We start from the raw sequence: 16357 nt of genomic DNA, 5'->3' as shown, positions 1-16357 counted from the left end.
ATGATGAATTCCAGCAAACAACATCATATAACACTTTTGCAACAAAGGTTAAGGCATCAATATGGACAGTAACATGCATGCAAATGACCATAGCAAGAAGAGCATCACGAGACGAACATTTCGGTATATCATATGCGCAAATCGGGGCTATGAGCATGGAGATATGATCGGTCAAACATGAGCACATGATATGAAAATCTTAGGACATAGAGGAAATATACCCCGCGAGATCTAGGGTTTCCGGCATAGAAAACGAGGTTCACCGAAGATGTCGCCGGAGAAGCTCGGCGGGGAGGTGGTCGGCCGGAGTCTAGGGAGAAGCGGCGGGATCCGGGACGACGTCGAGCTTGTGGCCGGATCTAGGGCCGGAGACGTCGGGCGAGCCTCGTGCGGTGCAGCGCCGGCACTTGGCGGCGGGGTAGCTCCGGCAGACAGTGGGGCCAAGGCAGTGGAGGCCAGAGTAGTGGCGAGGTAGCGCGGCGGCGATGGCGAGCGCGGGCAGCGCGGGGAGGCGCGGGGGTGCGGCGAGGCCGGACGGGCCCGGGGGGCGCGCCTGGGCCTAGCGGCCGGCCGCGGTGGGAGCTGCGTGGTGGACAGGTGGCGCTCTGCGATTCGCCGGGGCACGGCGGCGAACGCGTCCGGCGCCGTCCGGACGTGTCTAGCGCGCGGAGGAGGGGTGGAGCTAGGGTTTCGACCCGGATTTGGATGGGGGAAGGCATATTTATAGGTAGGGGGAGCTAGGAAAGTCCAAATGAGGTGCGGTTTTCACTCACACGATCGTGATCCAACGACGGAGAGCATGGAGGGGGTTTAGATGGTCTAGTGGGCTGTTGTGGAGGGGTGCTAGGCTGTAAAGAGAGAGGGGCCTTTGCGGTTACCCGGTTAACCGTTGGGGCATCAAACGACCTCCCAATGGAACGAAATTTGATAGGCGGCCTACCGGTGATGTTCCAAGGACACTAGACAAATATTGGCCCCTTCCGAGAATGTTTTTCTCCCTCTCATGAAAAGAGATCTGAGGGGTGCAACGGGTGCTTGTGGGAGTGTCAGATTCCGAAACGGACAATGGAGAAAATGACCTGATGCATGAGACGAACACGAATGCAAATGAGATGCACATGATGACATGAGATGAAATGCATGACCTGAAAAAAATGCAAAACTAAGACAAAACCCAACCATGGAGGAAATAACATATCACATAGCCGAAAATGGCAAGAGTTGGAGTTACAATTATGGAATGTTACATCTGGGGCGTTACAGGTCATGAGTTTATTTAGTCATGAATCCACTATTTTGGAAGAGGTTCCAACTGATTATGAGAACAAAGTTGCTATCTATGATGATTATTTTTATGACATGTATGCTATAAATAATAATGATAACCATGAAACTTTTCATCTTGATTTTAATTTTCAATTGGATTATGGCTCGCATGATAGTTATTTTGTTGAGTTTGCTCCCACTACTATTGCTGGGAATAAATTTGCATATGTGGTGAGTACTAAAATTTCTATGCTTATGCATCATGAAAATAATGCTTTATGTGACAGTTATATTATTGAATTCATTCATGATGGTACTAAAAATTATTATGAGGGAGGAATATATGCTTGTAGGAGTTGCAGTAATATCAAGTTTCCTCTCTATGTGTTGAAAATCTTGAAGTTATGCTTGTTTTCCTTCCTGCTAGTTGATTGTTGCTCCCATAAGTTGTTTGCTCACAAAATCCCTATGCATAGGAAGTGGGTTAGACTTCAATCTGCTTGTCGTATGCTTCCTGATGCTCCCATTATGTTTCAATTCTTATCTTTTATGTAAGCATCATTGAAATCATCATGCCTAGCTAGAAAGGCATTAAAGATAAGTGCTTGTTGGGAGACAACCCAAAACCATTGCGTAATTTTTTTGTGTGCTCACATGATTAAGCTAGTGTAGTAATAATGTTTTATAGCTTTTGTTTCAATAAAGTGCCAAGTAAGACCTTTGGGATGGCTTACGGTGATAGTTGATTTGATCTTGCTGAAAAACAGAAATTTTTGCACTCAGGAAAACAATTCTCATTTTTAACAGAAGCATGATAAAATACTTATTCTTTTAGCAGAAGATTACTATACAAATTTCCTAGGTTGTCCTATTTTTTCAGAATTTTTCGTGTTACAAAAGTATTCGAGAGTTACAAATTACTAAAGACTGTCCTGTTTTTGATAGATTCTGTTTTTGATGCATAGTTTGCTTGTTTTCTAGTTTTTATGGCTTATATTGCTTAATATAAATTCTAGAAATGATAGGGTACAGTAGGAATCATGTGAGAAAAAATATGAATCTTGTCTTCACAGTACCTAAGTGGTGATTTGCTTTATTATACTAGCGGAACTTATGAGTTTTCTGTTAAGTGTTGTGTTGTGAAGTTTTCAGTTTTTGGTAAAGATTCGATGAACTACGGAATAAGGAGTGGCAAGATCCTAAGCTTGGGGATGCTCAAGGCACCCCAAGGTAATATTCAAGGACAACCAAGAGCCTAAGCTTGGGGATGCCTCGGATGGCATCCCCTCATTCATCTTCGTTCATCGGTAACCTTACTTGTAGCTATATTTTTATTCACCACATGATATGCGTTTTGCTTGGAGCATCATTTTCTTTTGTTGATATTTGCTTACTGCTATTTAGAATAATGTTTTGCAACTTTTAGTTCAATAAAAAGATCAAGTGTAGCCTTTATCATGCTTATTTTGCAAGTTTATATGTTGCTGTTCGAAAACAGAAAGTTTGCTGTTGTGTTTTAAATATTGGTGAATAGTCAAAACATGATAAAATCTTGAAATTTTTACACAATGAGTAACAACATATTATCTATAGTGTGGTAATTTTTCAGAATGTCATGTTTTGTCAGATCGCTGTTATGTTTGCATTGTTTGCATATGTTTGCTTGTTTAATGATTCTATTTGAAGATACGAGTGTTAAATATGCAGAGGCGTTTTGTAGGGAATATCGAATTATAATTTTAGTGATTTTCTACAGTAGAGAATCATAAGGTTTAGCATGGATTTATACTAACTTATCTCACAAGTTCTTGTTGAGTTTGGCATGGATGAAGTTTTTAAGAATTAGGGAAACCATGATATGAGAGGAATTAAGGAGACAGAAAAGCTCAAGCTTGGGGATGCCCAAGGCATCCCTATTTAATATTCCAACAAGTCTGAAGCATCTAAGCTTGGGGATGCCCCGGTTGGCATCCCACCTTTGTTCTTCAACAACTACCGGTCAGTTTTGGTTGGGCCTAAGTTTTTGCTTCTTCACATGATATGCATTATCCTTGCAATGTCATTTTATTTTGTTTTGCTTGCTGTTTGAATAAAGTAGTTAAGATATGAAATTTTATTTATGAGAAGGAGTCTTCACGTAGTTATATAATTATTCAACTACTCATTGATCTTCACTTTTATCTTTTGGAGTAGTTTTTCATTGGCTCTAGTGCTTAGCTTATATCTTTTTAGAGCATGGTGGTGGTTTTATTTTGAAGAAATTCATGAACTCTCATGCTTCACTTATATTATTTTGAGTCTTAAACAACATGGTAATTTTCTTTGGTTATAAATTTAGTCCTAATATGATAGGCATCCAAGAGGGATATAATAAAAACTTTCATATTATGTGCACCGAATACTATGAGAAGTTTGATTCCTTATGATTGTTTTGAGATATGAAGATGGTGATATTAAAGTCATGCTAGTGAGTAATTGTGGATTGCAGAAATACTTGTGTTAAATTTTGTGATTCTCGTAACATGCACGTATGGTGAACCGTTATGTGATGAAGTCGGAGCATGATTTGTTTATTGATTATCTTCCTTATGAGTGGCGGTCGGGGACGAGCGATGGTCTTTTCCTGCCAATCTGTCTCCCTAGGAGCATGTGTGTAGTACTTAGTTTCGATAACTAATAGATTTTTGCAATAAGTATGTGAGTTCTTTATGAGTAATGTTAAGTCCATGGATTATACGCACTCTCACCCTTCCACCATTGGTAGTCTCTATAGTACCGCACAACTTTCGTTGGTACCATAAACCCACCATATACCTTCCTCTAAACAGCCACCATACCTACCTATTATGGCATTTCCATAGCCATTCCATGATATATTGCCATGCAACTTTCCACCGTTCCTTTTATTATGACACGCTCCATCATTGTCATATTGCTTTGCATGATCATGTAGTTGACATCGTATTTATGGCAAAGACATCGTTCATAATTCTTTCATACATGTCACTCTTGATTCATTGCCCATCCCGGTACACCACCGGAGGCATACATATAGAGTCATATTTTGTTCTAAGTATCGAGTTATAATTCTTGAGTTGTAAATAAATAAAAGTGTGATGATCATCATTATTAGAGCATTGTCCCATGTGAGGAAAGGATGATGGAGACTATGATTCCCCCACAAGTCGGGATGAGACTCCGGATGAAAAAAGGAGGCCAAAAAAAGAGAGGGCCCAAAAAAATGACACAAAAAGAGAGAAGGGGCAATGGTACTATCCTTTTACCACACTTGTGCTTCAAAGTAGCACCATGATCTTCATGATAGAGAGTCTCCTATGTTATCACTTTTATATACTAGTGGGAATTTTTCATTATAGAACTTGGCTTGTATATTCCAACGATGGGCTTCATCAAATTTCCCTACGTCTTCATGACCAAGCAAGTTGGATGCACACCCACTTAGTTTTCTTTTGAGCTTTCATAAACTTATAGCTCTTGTGCATCCGTTGCATGGCAATCCCTATTAACTCACATTGATATCTATTGATGGGCATCTGTATAGCTTGTTGATACGCCTAGTTGATGTGAGACTATCTCCTTCTTTTTGTCTTCTCCACAACCACCATCTATTCCACCTATAGTGCTATGTCCATGGCTCACGCTCATGTATTGCGTGAAAGTTGAAATGCTTTGAGAACATCAAAAGTATGAAACAATTGCTTGGCTTGTCATCGGGGTTGTGCACGATTTAAATATTTTGTGTGTTGAAGATGGATTATAGCCAGACTATATGATTTTGTAGGGATAACTTCCTTTGGCCATGTTATTCTAAGAAGGCATGATTGCTTTATTAGTATGCTTGAAGTATTATTGTTTTTATGTCATATTAAACTTTTTTAGAACACTTGATGGATTGATTTTTCCCTTTGAAGTTATCTTATCAGATTGAGTATTTAAGGATTTGAGAATACTTGATGTATGTCTTGCATGTGCTTATCTATGGTGACAATGGGATATTCACGTGATCTACTTGATCTATGTTTTGGCACTGGTACGCGTCGGTGCTATACAAACGGTTTTTAACACCTTTCTGCGACGGCATTTGGAACCATGGCCTAGTGAGTGACGGCGAGAGGGGGTCCTTCCCACACGACCCAGAAACCATGAGGGATATGCCCTCCTGGCACACACGCTCGATAAAACGAGGTCGTGTGCGACCGGCGAGCGCTCAAGTACGGTAATACATATAGTAGAGCTATAAAATACAATTATATAGGCGAAATTGTTTCTGGTCCCAAGTACATCCCACACAGTCAGGCCTCGCTAAACATTTCCGTTCATATGTACATCCCACATATTCGCTCCAAGGAAAACATTTCCGTTCACAGGTACATCACACATAATTTTCCCCGTTAAATCATTTGTGATAGCATTGCCATTGCACACCATATTAACAATTTTATCATTTTCATTATTGAATGCATCACACACGGTGCGTAGAAGAAAATGTGTGGCAAAGGCTGTCCATCACACACTATTTTTATGTGGTAAACGTTTGCGCAAGGTGGCCTAACGCAAACATTTTTTAAGAGAAGGTTGTGTGTGATTGTTCATTGATCCAACACGGTTTATTCCTAGAAACTGTGTGCGTTGCCTGAGGTCATCGCCCATGATATTTTCTGAATAACCGTTTGCAATAGCAAAACCCAATCAGTAGGATAATTCACCATTAGCAAGCTAATTGCCCTATTATTATTAATCCATTTATTAATCTAATTGACATTCATATTAAGCACATAATATATTTCATTTCCATATTAAGGAAGCAGGATTTCATAATTGAAATACCTCAGAGTACAACATGATATAGCTTCAGCACTCAGCTACCCCATTACACAACTACACTAGCACCAAGTTTCACATGCAACATGTAGAACCTTTTGAAATTAGCATCATAGACGGTATATAGACAGATGCATCTGATCTGGAAAACTACTGAAGCGGAAGGCGAATATTGAGCCTTCATTGATGTTGAAGGTCTTTGCAACTTTAGGCCAGTGCCTGTGGATGATTGACCGTCCATCCCTCGTCCTCTTCAAGAACACTTCAATATTGAACTGTGGGTGTTGTATGAAAACCTTCCTTGCCTCCTAACCATATAGGTGGTTCGAGAGGTAATCATTAGTGAACTACTTTGGAAAGGCCTGAAAACAAGGATGTGCATAAATATCTTCTCTATATTGGAAATAGGGCAAAGGAATAAAAAGGCAGGGTATAATAGTTAGTACCATCTTGTAGTGAACTGATGTCTTCTTCATTGTGTAGACAATGATCTTGTTGTTTTTTGGCGCTAATTTCTTTATCCTAACAATCTTTCTGAGTTTCTTGACTTGATTGATATTCATGGACAACTCATTTCCCCATATGAAAAAAGGGTCAAACAGTGGGTCAAAACCTCTGACAGTAGGACCTACATGTGCAAGACCAAATTGTTAAAAACCTAAATATTAGAATGGTTCCTGCAATTGCACAATAATGTGCTATTAGACAATGGACGGTGCATGTGCTAACCTCGATTGTAAACCTAGTGCTTCTCATTGTTTCCCTGCAACACATATAAGGTAGTTAGTCAATAGGTTATGTATGGGCTCGCATGCTATCAGTAAAATAAGCACATTGCAGATTCATCAGGTTAATTCAAGCCACAAGGAAAACCCATTTATCCAAACCAAGCATGATTAAGAACTAGGAAATATATCACTTGTATATGTTTCTCATGTATTAAGTGCAGCCAAATACAATTTATTCCTCACATGCACAACAATACAAAATTCTACCCACCACAATTGGACATCGCATTGCAGAATTGAACTAAGCAGTTAACTAAACACCACAACAAATGAACCAAACATTTACTAAGCACCACATTGCACAATATAACAAACTCCTAATAGAAGATCAGACAGTTAACCAAACCAAGCATGCTTAACAACTTGGAAATGTAGCAATTGTATTCATTTCTCATGTATTTACTACAGCCAAATACAATTTATTCCTCACATGGTATACAATAACAGAATGCACCCACAACTATTGAAAAACGCATTGCAGAATTGAACCGAACAGTTAACTAAACACCACAACACAAATGAACCAAATGTTAACTGAGCACCACATTGCACAATGTATAACCAAACCAAGCATGCTTGACAACTTGGAAATATAGCAATTTTATTAGTTTCTCATGTATTTTGTAAAGATAAATTCGATTTATTTCTCACATGGAAGACAATACAAAATTGCAGCTTGAAGAATTGAACATCACATTTGCAGAATTGAACCAAATAGTTAGCTAAAGATGACAACTAATTAACAAAACAGTTAATAAGTGAGCACCACACTGCATGACATATAAACTAGAGCAACAGATTGCATGGTAAAATTAGATAGCACAATTCACTAGAATTTGTGAAGGAAAGGCAGGAGCAGGACACGCTACGGGTAAACCGAGCATGCTTACTGGGGTAGCTAGAAAATGGCGAGGTGCTCCTCCAAGATCTGGGGTCGGCATGAATGGCAGCCATCGCGACCTCATCTGCGCGTGCTACCACGATATGCTTCTTCGCTGCCAAATGCTCCTTGAGATCTTGGCTATACTGTGTGCACCATGGCTTAGGGCAGTGCTTATTTGGTGGAGGAGTCGGTGATCTGGGTGGATGGTGTCACGCCGGCAGTCAGGGCATGTGGGATGTCGAAGGAGGAGGAGGATGGTGTTGGGTGTGGATTGCCTGCCTAGATAGATGAGGCCAAGAAGCTTGAAGGAGGGTCGCCGGCAAGGAGGCAGCGCTGCAAGTAAGGAGTGAAGGTTTCAACTTGGAAGGGAAGGCGGAAACAGGGGAAATATGGCTTTTGTTAAGGGGGAGGTAGATATTTCGGTGGAAGCCGAAAATTTGGAATCGCTTCAACGAAAAGCTGGCGCACAAAGTGTCATCAGACACGGTCCCTTATTTAGAACTATGTACGATATGTGAATATCACAAATGATTCATATAGCTTAACCCATGTGTGATGAGTGTGAACGTCAAAATTTTTGGTTTGAATTTCCCTTGTTACAGTGGTCATCCACGTCATTGCATAATTTGGGTACACAAAGGAGACTACAACACACCCACACTTCTTAATCGAGAAAGTTCAACAATTAAACTGAGCTAGCTGACCTAAACATTACTCTAACAAATTAAAGACAGGCGCTCTTAACTAAACAAAACAAAGAGTACTACTACGGCTGGTGCTCGTCGATCTCCGACGCCGCATCCAAGTCCAGCTCGCACCCGACGGTCTCCTGGGGAAGGGGCTCCATGGAATATATCGCACCAAACTCGGGAAGCATCTCGCCATCTGCGTCCACCATTTCTTTTGAAAAGGCCGCCACGACCTAGGCATGGGCGGCCGCGGTCTAGGCTTGGATGGGCTCCGTCGTTGCAAGGTATGCGGCAGAGGAACGGACGACTGCTCGAGCGCTCTTGGTGATTGCCAAGTCATGGTCCGTGGGTTGCCGACTGGAGAAGCTTTGTTCAATTTGTGCGATGACCGCCATGAGCTGGGCGTGGGCGGCCTCAACATGGTCGTGGGCGGCCTCCATCAGGGCTAAGGCCGCCGCTATGGAACGGACAGCTGTTGTGCCGCTCTTGCCAGTTGCTATCCCTGAGGCAGATGTTGCTGCCGCCACCTGAGAAGCAACAACGGCCGTTGGGGTTGCCTTGGTCGTCCGGTCACAGATTACGGCCGTGCTCATGCACCTTGTTAGCATGAGCATGGCGGCTATGGTCGCGCTCTTGCCGGAGCGGGCCACCAAAGTTGCCCTCACGACGCGGGTCCATGTGCCCATCTTTCGCCGGCGACGATTGAACAATGAAATGATATTTGGGGAGCAGGCTAGTGTGCTTGAGACACCGGCTGTGGACTGTAGCCGAAGCACCTTCTCGCGTAAGCCATAGGCGTACTATACATCGACGATGCTCCAGGATATTTTGTGTTACATCTCATGTGGTTGGTGATAATAAACTGCGTGGGATCTACTTTGATTTTTCATCTTGATTTGAATTACACAATGGGGTCATATTGGCAATAGACGGTATTTGAATTGCTAGACCTTTTATCTGTAGTGAACATGCAACTATATGTTTATCATAAAAGAATTGGAATTATTCAAGGTTCGTTTGAACATTTTACACATCAATTGCTTTTCTAGCCATTTCAAGTGCACAATTCAAAATTAAACTAAATGCACATGCTTCGGTGCACCAACATGGGTTGTAAAATCATATATGTGTCCATGGGTTTAAGCTTATGTCCCATGCAAGAAATGGGGATGAAATTCGAAAACTGTGGCACTGTGGCTCTCCGGCAAACGTCGACGTACTTGCCTTTGGAATTCTAGAAAATCCAAAATTTGTGTGAGTGTTCATTATCATCCACTGGTCCCGGCGTCGCCTCCACAGCAGCACGGGCGGATCTAGATAAAGCGCCACCTCTAGCCCTCTATGGCCCCTACCTCCCCTCGCCGCCGGAGGAGGAGGCTGCCGGGCTAAGCCCGGGCAGCGGACGGCGGCGGTGGGGCCACTCTGCTGCGGCAGGATCTCACGGTGGGGGAGTCTCGCCTCCTGGTGGCGCGGCACGGCGGCTATGGGGTGTGGCGACCACGAGGATGCATCTTCGGCGGGTGGTGGCAATGGCGACATCGTCGGCAGACTTCGGGCCTGCGGTCCTGTAGATCCTTCTCGGCGATCCTGGCGGGGGTGGCGGCTCCGCTTCCCTGCCTTCTGGTTGTTCCTCTGATCCAGTTCTTGTTGGTGGTCTTGGTCTTGCATCAAGGGGGCGCCTGATCCGGCTGCTCTTCGATCGGATCTGGTTCGTCCATGTCTGCCGGAGGGTTGGTCATCGTGGTGGCGTCGGCTGCAGTAGCTGGGCGGAAGTGCGTTGTGGTGGACCTTGTGTGGCGATGGCATGGTGGCTGTGCAAGGTGTGTGCGGGTCAGCAGAGTTGCGGGTCGGCTTTGGCCGGATGCGGGAGGTTGTTCATCGGGTCTACTCCGAGCGCAAGCTTTGCCCGGATATGGCCGGTAGGCGGTGGCGGCGTTTTTGGGTGTCGTTTCCCTTCTTGAAGGCACCGTCATGGAGTTCTCCAACCCGGTCCATCCTCGGATCTCGTTCTTCAAGCGAAAGCCAAGACCCATCTGGGTCGGGCAACGACGTCGTCTCAATGGCGTTTCTCTCTTTAGGGCGTTGCTTTGAAGATCGGTGATTCTTCCCCACCCTTCTCTTGGGATGGATGTGCATGGCTCACGGTTGACAGGTGCCCAACTGGTGATGTGAGTGGTTGGCGTTGCGACGCATGTGGCGACGATGATGATGGCATGTGGAGCTGGGTCGCGGCATGTCCTTCTGATGTCGGCGGTCCGGTTCGCCAACGAGTATGCCTATGCTTGTTTCTCACTGTGACAGACAAGTCGGAACTGCATGCGGTGGGGCCCCTACAGCAACGATGACTCCATGATGGTGGTTTGAGCGGACGGTGCTCTCCGGAGGTTGTGCTGGGCTAGGTCGGTGCGAGGCGTGCAACTTTCTCTAGTGAAGCATATCAACAAAATCGGAGCTGCCGGTCCTCGACGTCGGCGATCGATTGTTTGGCTAGGGCTGACAAGGTCATCGTGTGTCGTTCGTTCGAATGGGTCTGGAAAGATCGTTTGTGGCGGAGTCGGAGTCGCTTGCTCGGGGAGAGGAGATGACGATGACAGTGCATGCAGCGTTGACGGTGCCCTCTTCTCGGCGGTGTGTTGTAACGGTTTTCACCCGGTTTTCCTCTAATTAACCGGACAACTCTCTTCTTCTTAATCAATGAAAATGGCAAATCTTTAGCCTCGTTTCAAAAAAAAATTGTGTGAAATTCATGAAACTTGGCATGCAATCATGAAGCGGCATCAACATGTCGTGGTAAATTTTTTGTCCCATTTGGGGCAGGTTTGGGTATAAGCTTCTCATAAACCAGAGCTTCTCACAACAAGTGTGATGGTTTCGGTAGGGAACATTTCACCTTTCTGGACGAAACGATATCCGTTGCCTCTTCTTGATTTCAATTTTTTTTCCTAGTGTCAACATAGAACAACAAGAGTGTTGTGTCAAATTTTGGGATTTTTCGGGGTTCGCTTGGACATTTTTATACATTAACTGAGTTTTCTATGCATTCATGTGCATAATTCAAATTTGAACTACATGCACGTGCTCTAATGAATATAAATTAGTTAAAAATTCAAATATGTGTCCTTATATGCATGCTTAGGTCCCATACAAGAAATGGGAATAAATGTACAACACCCTGCCACTATCACTTGGCCGCAAACATTGAGATGCCTAGTTTTTAAATTCTAGTAAATCCAAAGCTCGTCTGAAATTCATGAAACTTGACATGCTGCCAGGGAGCGGCATCCACATGCCGCGGTAATTTTTTTGTCCCACTTGGGGCAGGTTTGGGGATATGCTTCTCACAAACCAGAGCTTCTCACAACAAGCCTGATGGTTTCAGTAGGGAACGTTTCACCTTTCTGGACGAAACGATATCCATTACCTCTTCTCGATTTTAATTATTTCCTAGTGTCAACATAGAACAACAAGAGTGTTGTGTCAATTTTTGGGATTTTTCGGGGTTCATTTGGACATTTTTATGCATCAATTGAGTTTTCAATGCATTTATGTAAATAATTCAAATTTGAACTACATGCACATGCTCTAATGCATATAAATTGGTTGAAAATTCAAATCTATGTCCTTGGTTGCATGCTTAGGTCACATGCAAGAAATGGGAATTAATGTCAAACACCCTGATACATCTCCAATGTATCTACTTTTCCTAATGCTTTTCCTCTTGATTTGGACTCTAATTTACATGATTTGAATGAAACTAACCCCGGAGTGACACTGTTTTCAACAGAACTACCATGGTGTTGTTTTTGTGCAGAAATAAAAGTTCTCGGAATGGAACGAAACTTTGTGAGGAATTTTTATATAATCAATAAGAATTTCTGGAGCCAAGACCTACCGGAGAGGGGGCCCTGGGTGGGCACAACCCACCAGGGTGCGCCCCCCTCTCCTAGCGTGCCCTGGTGGGTTGTCCCCACCTGGTGGCCCTGCTGACCCTGAAACCAACGCTATACATTCCTAATTTTGGAGGAAAAAATCATGGAGAAAGAATTACCACGATCCACGAGATGGAGCCTCCGCTAAGCCCTATTCTTCCTCGGGAGGGCAGATCTGGAGTCCGTTTGGGGCACCAGAGAGGGGGATCTTCGTTCTTCGTCATCACCAACCCTTCTCCATCGCTAATTCCATGATGCTCCCCATTGGGAATGAGTAATTCCTTTGTAGGCTCGCTGGTCGGTGAGGGTTGGATGAGATTCATCATGTAATCGAGTTAGTTTTGTTAGGGCTTGATCCCTAGTATCCACTATGTTCTTAGATTGATGTTGCTATGAGTTTGCTATGCTTAATGCTTGTCACTTTGGGCCCGGGTTCCATGATTTCAGATCTGAACCGTTTATGTAATCACCATTATATCCATGTTCTAGATCCGATCTTGCAAGTTATAGTCACCTACTAAGTGTTATGATCCGGCAACCCTGGAGTGACAACAACCGGGCCCACTCCTAGTGATGACCGTAGTTTGAGGAGTTCATGTATTCACTATGTGTTAATGCTTTGTTCTGGCTCTCTACTAAAAGGAGGCCTTAATATCCCTTAGTTTCCAATATGGACCCTGCTGACACGGGAGGGTAGGGCAAAAGATGTCATGCAAGTTCTTTTAATAAAGCACGTATGACTATTTATAGAATACATGCCTACATTATACCGATGAACTGGAGCTAGTGCCATATCGCCCTAGGTTATAACTGTCTCATGATGAATATCATCCAATAAGTCACCGATCGAATGCCTATGAACTTTTACATATTGTTCCTGTTAAGTTACTACTACTATCATCACTGTTACACTTGCTACAGAATTGCTGCTATCATTGTTACTGTTACTATTGCTGCTGTCACTACTATCAAAACTCTCAAACTACTTTGCTACTGATCACTTTGCTGCAGAAAATTAATCTCCAGGTGTGGTTGAATTAAAAACTCAGCTGCTAATACCTTCAAATATTATTTGGCTCCCCTTGTGTCGAATCTATAAATTTGGGTTGAATACTATACCCTCGAAAACTGTTGCGATCCCCTATTCTTGCAGGTTATCACACCCTGCCACCGTCACTCGTCCGCAAACATTGAGATACCTGGTTTTTAAATTCTAGTAAATCCAAAACTCATCTGAAATTCATGAAACTTGGCATGCTATCATGGAGCGACATCAACATGCCATGGGTAAAAATTTTGTCCCATTTGGGGCAGGTTTGGGTATATGCATCTCACAAACCAGAGCTTCTCACAATAAGCATGATGGTTTCGGTAGGAAATGTCCCACCTTTAGGGATGAACGATATCCATTGCCTCTTATTGCTTTCAAAAATTTTCTCGTGTGAACGTAGAACAACAGGAGTGTTGTGTCAATTTTTGTGATTTTTCAGGGTTCATTTGGACATTTTTATGCATTAACTAAGTTTTGAATGCATTCATGTGCATGATTCAAATTTGAACTACATGCACATGCTCTAATGCATATAAATTGGCTGAAAATTCAAATCTGTGTCCTTGGTTGCATGCTTAGGTCCTAAGTAAGAAATGGTAATGAATGTCAAACACCCTGCCACCGTCACTCGGCCGCAAACATTGAGATACCTGGTTTTTAAATTCTAGTAATCCAAAGCTCGTCTAAAATTTATGAAACTTGGCATGATGTCATGGAGCATCATCAACATGCTGTGGTAAATTTTTTGTCCCATTTGGGGCAGATTTCGGGATATGCCTCTCACAAACCACAGCTTCTCACAACAAGCCTAATGGTTTCGGTAGGGAACATTTCACCTTTCTCGATGAAACAATGTCCATTGCCTCTTCTCGATTTAAATTTTTTTCCTAGTGTCAACATAGAACAACACGAGTGTTGTGTCAATTTTTGGGATTTTTCATGGTTCGTTTGGACATTTTTATGCATTAATTGAGTTTTCAATGCATTTATGTGCATAATTCAAATTTGGACTACATGCACATGCTCTAATGCATATAAATTGGTTGAAAATTCAAATATGTGTCCTTGGTTGCATGCTTAGGTCGCATGCAAGAAAAGGGAATGAATGTCAAACACCCTGCCACCGTCACTCGGCCGCAAACATTGAGATACCTTGGTTTTAAATTCTAGTAAATCCAAAACTCATCTAAAATTCATGAAACTTGGCATGCTATCATGGAGCGGCATCAACATGCCATGGTAAAAAAAATCCCATTTGGGGCAGGTTTGGGTATATGCTTCTCACAAACCAGAGCTTCTCACAACAAGCATGATGGTTTCGGTAGGGAACGTCCCACCTTCGGGGACGAAACGATATCCATTGCCTCTTATTTCCTTAGAAAAATTTCTCGTGCCAACATAGAACAAGAGGAGTGTTGTGTCAATTGTTGTGATTTTTCAGTGTTCGTTTGGACATTTTGTGCATTAACTGAGTTTTCAATTCATTTATATGCATAATTCCAATTTCAACTACATGAACATGCTCCGGTGCATCTAAATTGGTTGAAAAATCAAATATGTGTCCTTGGGTGCATGCTTAGGTCCCATGCAAGAAATGGGAATGAATTTCAAACAACAGGGCACCGTTGATTCCCAGGAAAACGTTGAGATACTTTGTTTTTAAATTCTAGTAACTGCAAAACTTATGAAATTCATGAAACTTGGCGTGCTATCATGGAGTGGCACCCGACATGCTGTGGTATTTTTCGTGTCCATTTTGAGAGAAGGTGCACTCAAATAACAGCCAACAAAGGTATTTTGAAAAAATAGCTGCCACTTTAATATGTCAAACATTTGTATAATTCAACCCGTGTGCGTTATGTTAACCATTCACATGACGCCACATGTCTTGATTTTAATGGCTATAGGAGGTGTTGTGCGGATAGCTGCTTGACCTTGACTGAATGGGAGGCGTGCGAGCGTAGTCCGGTGCGCAGGCTGACTGAGAGGCGTGCAAGCTGTCCTCCAACGCGCATGCTCACTGGGAAGTGTGCGACCTGTACGTTGCGCAGGCTCACTGGGAAGCGAGCCCTTTAAGTTCCATGGCCGCCCGCCTTCCTCTCCATTAATGGCACCCGAGCCGCTGCTTAATATGGGCGCCCTTACTATTCGCCTCCCATTCCCCTCCTTCTCGCAGACCTCCACCAATGCCATGGCGCAGAAGGATCATCTGCGACTAATCTTCAAGTTTGGAGAAGTCGACTTCGAGCCGGAGGAGATAAAAAATAAGGAGGAATGGGGCCTCATGGACATGGCCAAGAATGAGCTGGCCACGACAGTTGCTACCCCCGCTCCGTCCCAGCTCCCATCACCGCGCCTGTGCCAGCGACCATCCCCGTAGCATTGATGGGCTGGTCGCCGCGCATTATCACAGAGCTGGAAGCCACGGGCGTCAGCGAGATCTCCGCGGACCCGTGTGGGCTCCTGTACATACCAGCGCCAGTGGTCGTGCCCGTGTGCGCCCCTCCACACATTGCGGCACCGGTCCCTGTGCATTTGGTTGCACCCGCCGCACCCGTGCCCGCGCCCTCCCTCAGCGGCATGGGATGCCGCTGTCGACTGCAACCTCTCAGCGCCTCCAGCTGCTGTCCTCCCGCGCCCCGCCCATCGATCGCGCGATGACATGATGTTTGATTTACAAGTGAAGAACATTATGTGCTGCATTGAAGACTTCAACAACGGCATCCCGGAGGACGACAACGACAACAACGGCGCAGCACGCTGCATCCGCCGCCGCCGGAAATACTTTTTTTCTTGGGTGTAATACTGTATCTCGATCATATGAATATAAATTCGTAGTATGACTGAATGGAAGATATGGTTTGAGCGAACTTGCATTTTTCTCTCTTAATGTACAGACTTATCAAATG

Source organism: Triticum aestivum, chromosome 6A, assembly GCF_018294505.1.
Source record: "Triticum aestivum cultivar Chinese Spring chromosome 6A, IWGSC CS RefSeq v2.1, whole genome shotgun sequence".
Lineage (NCBI taxonomy): Eukaryota > Viridiplantae > Streptophyta > Magnoliopsida > Poales > Poaceae > Triticum > Triticum aestivum.
The sequence above is the reverse complement of the archived record's forward strand: the minus strand, read 5'-3'. Positions refer to the sequence as shown.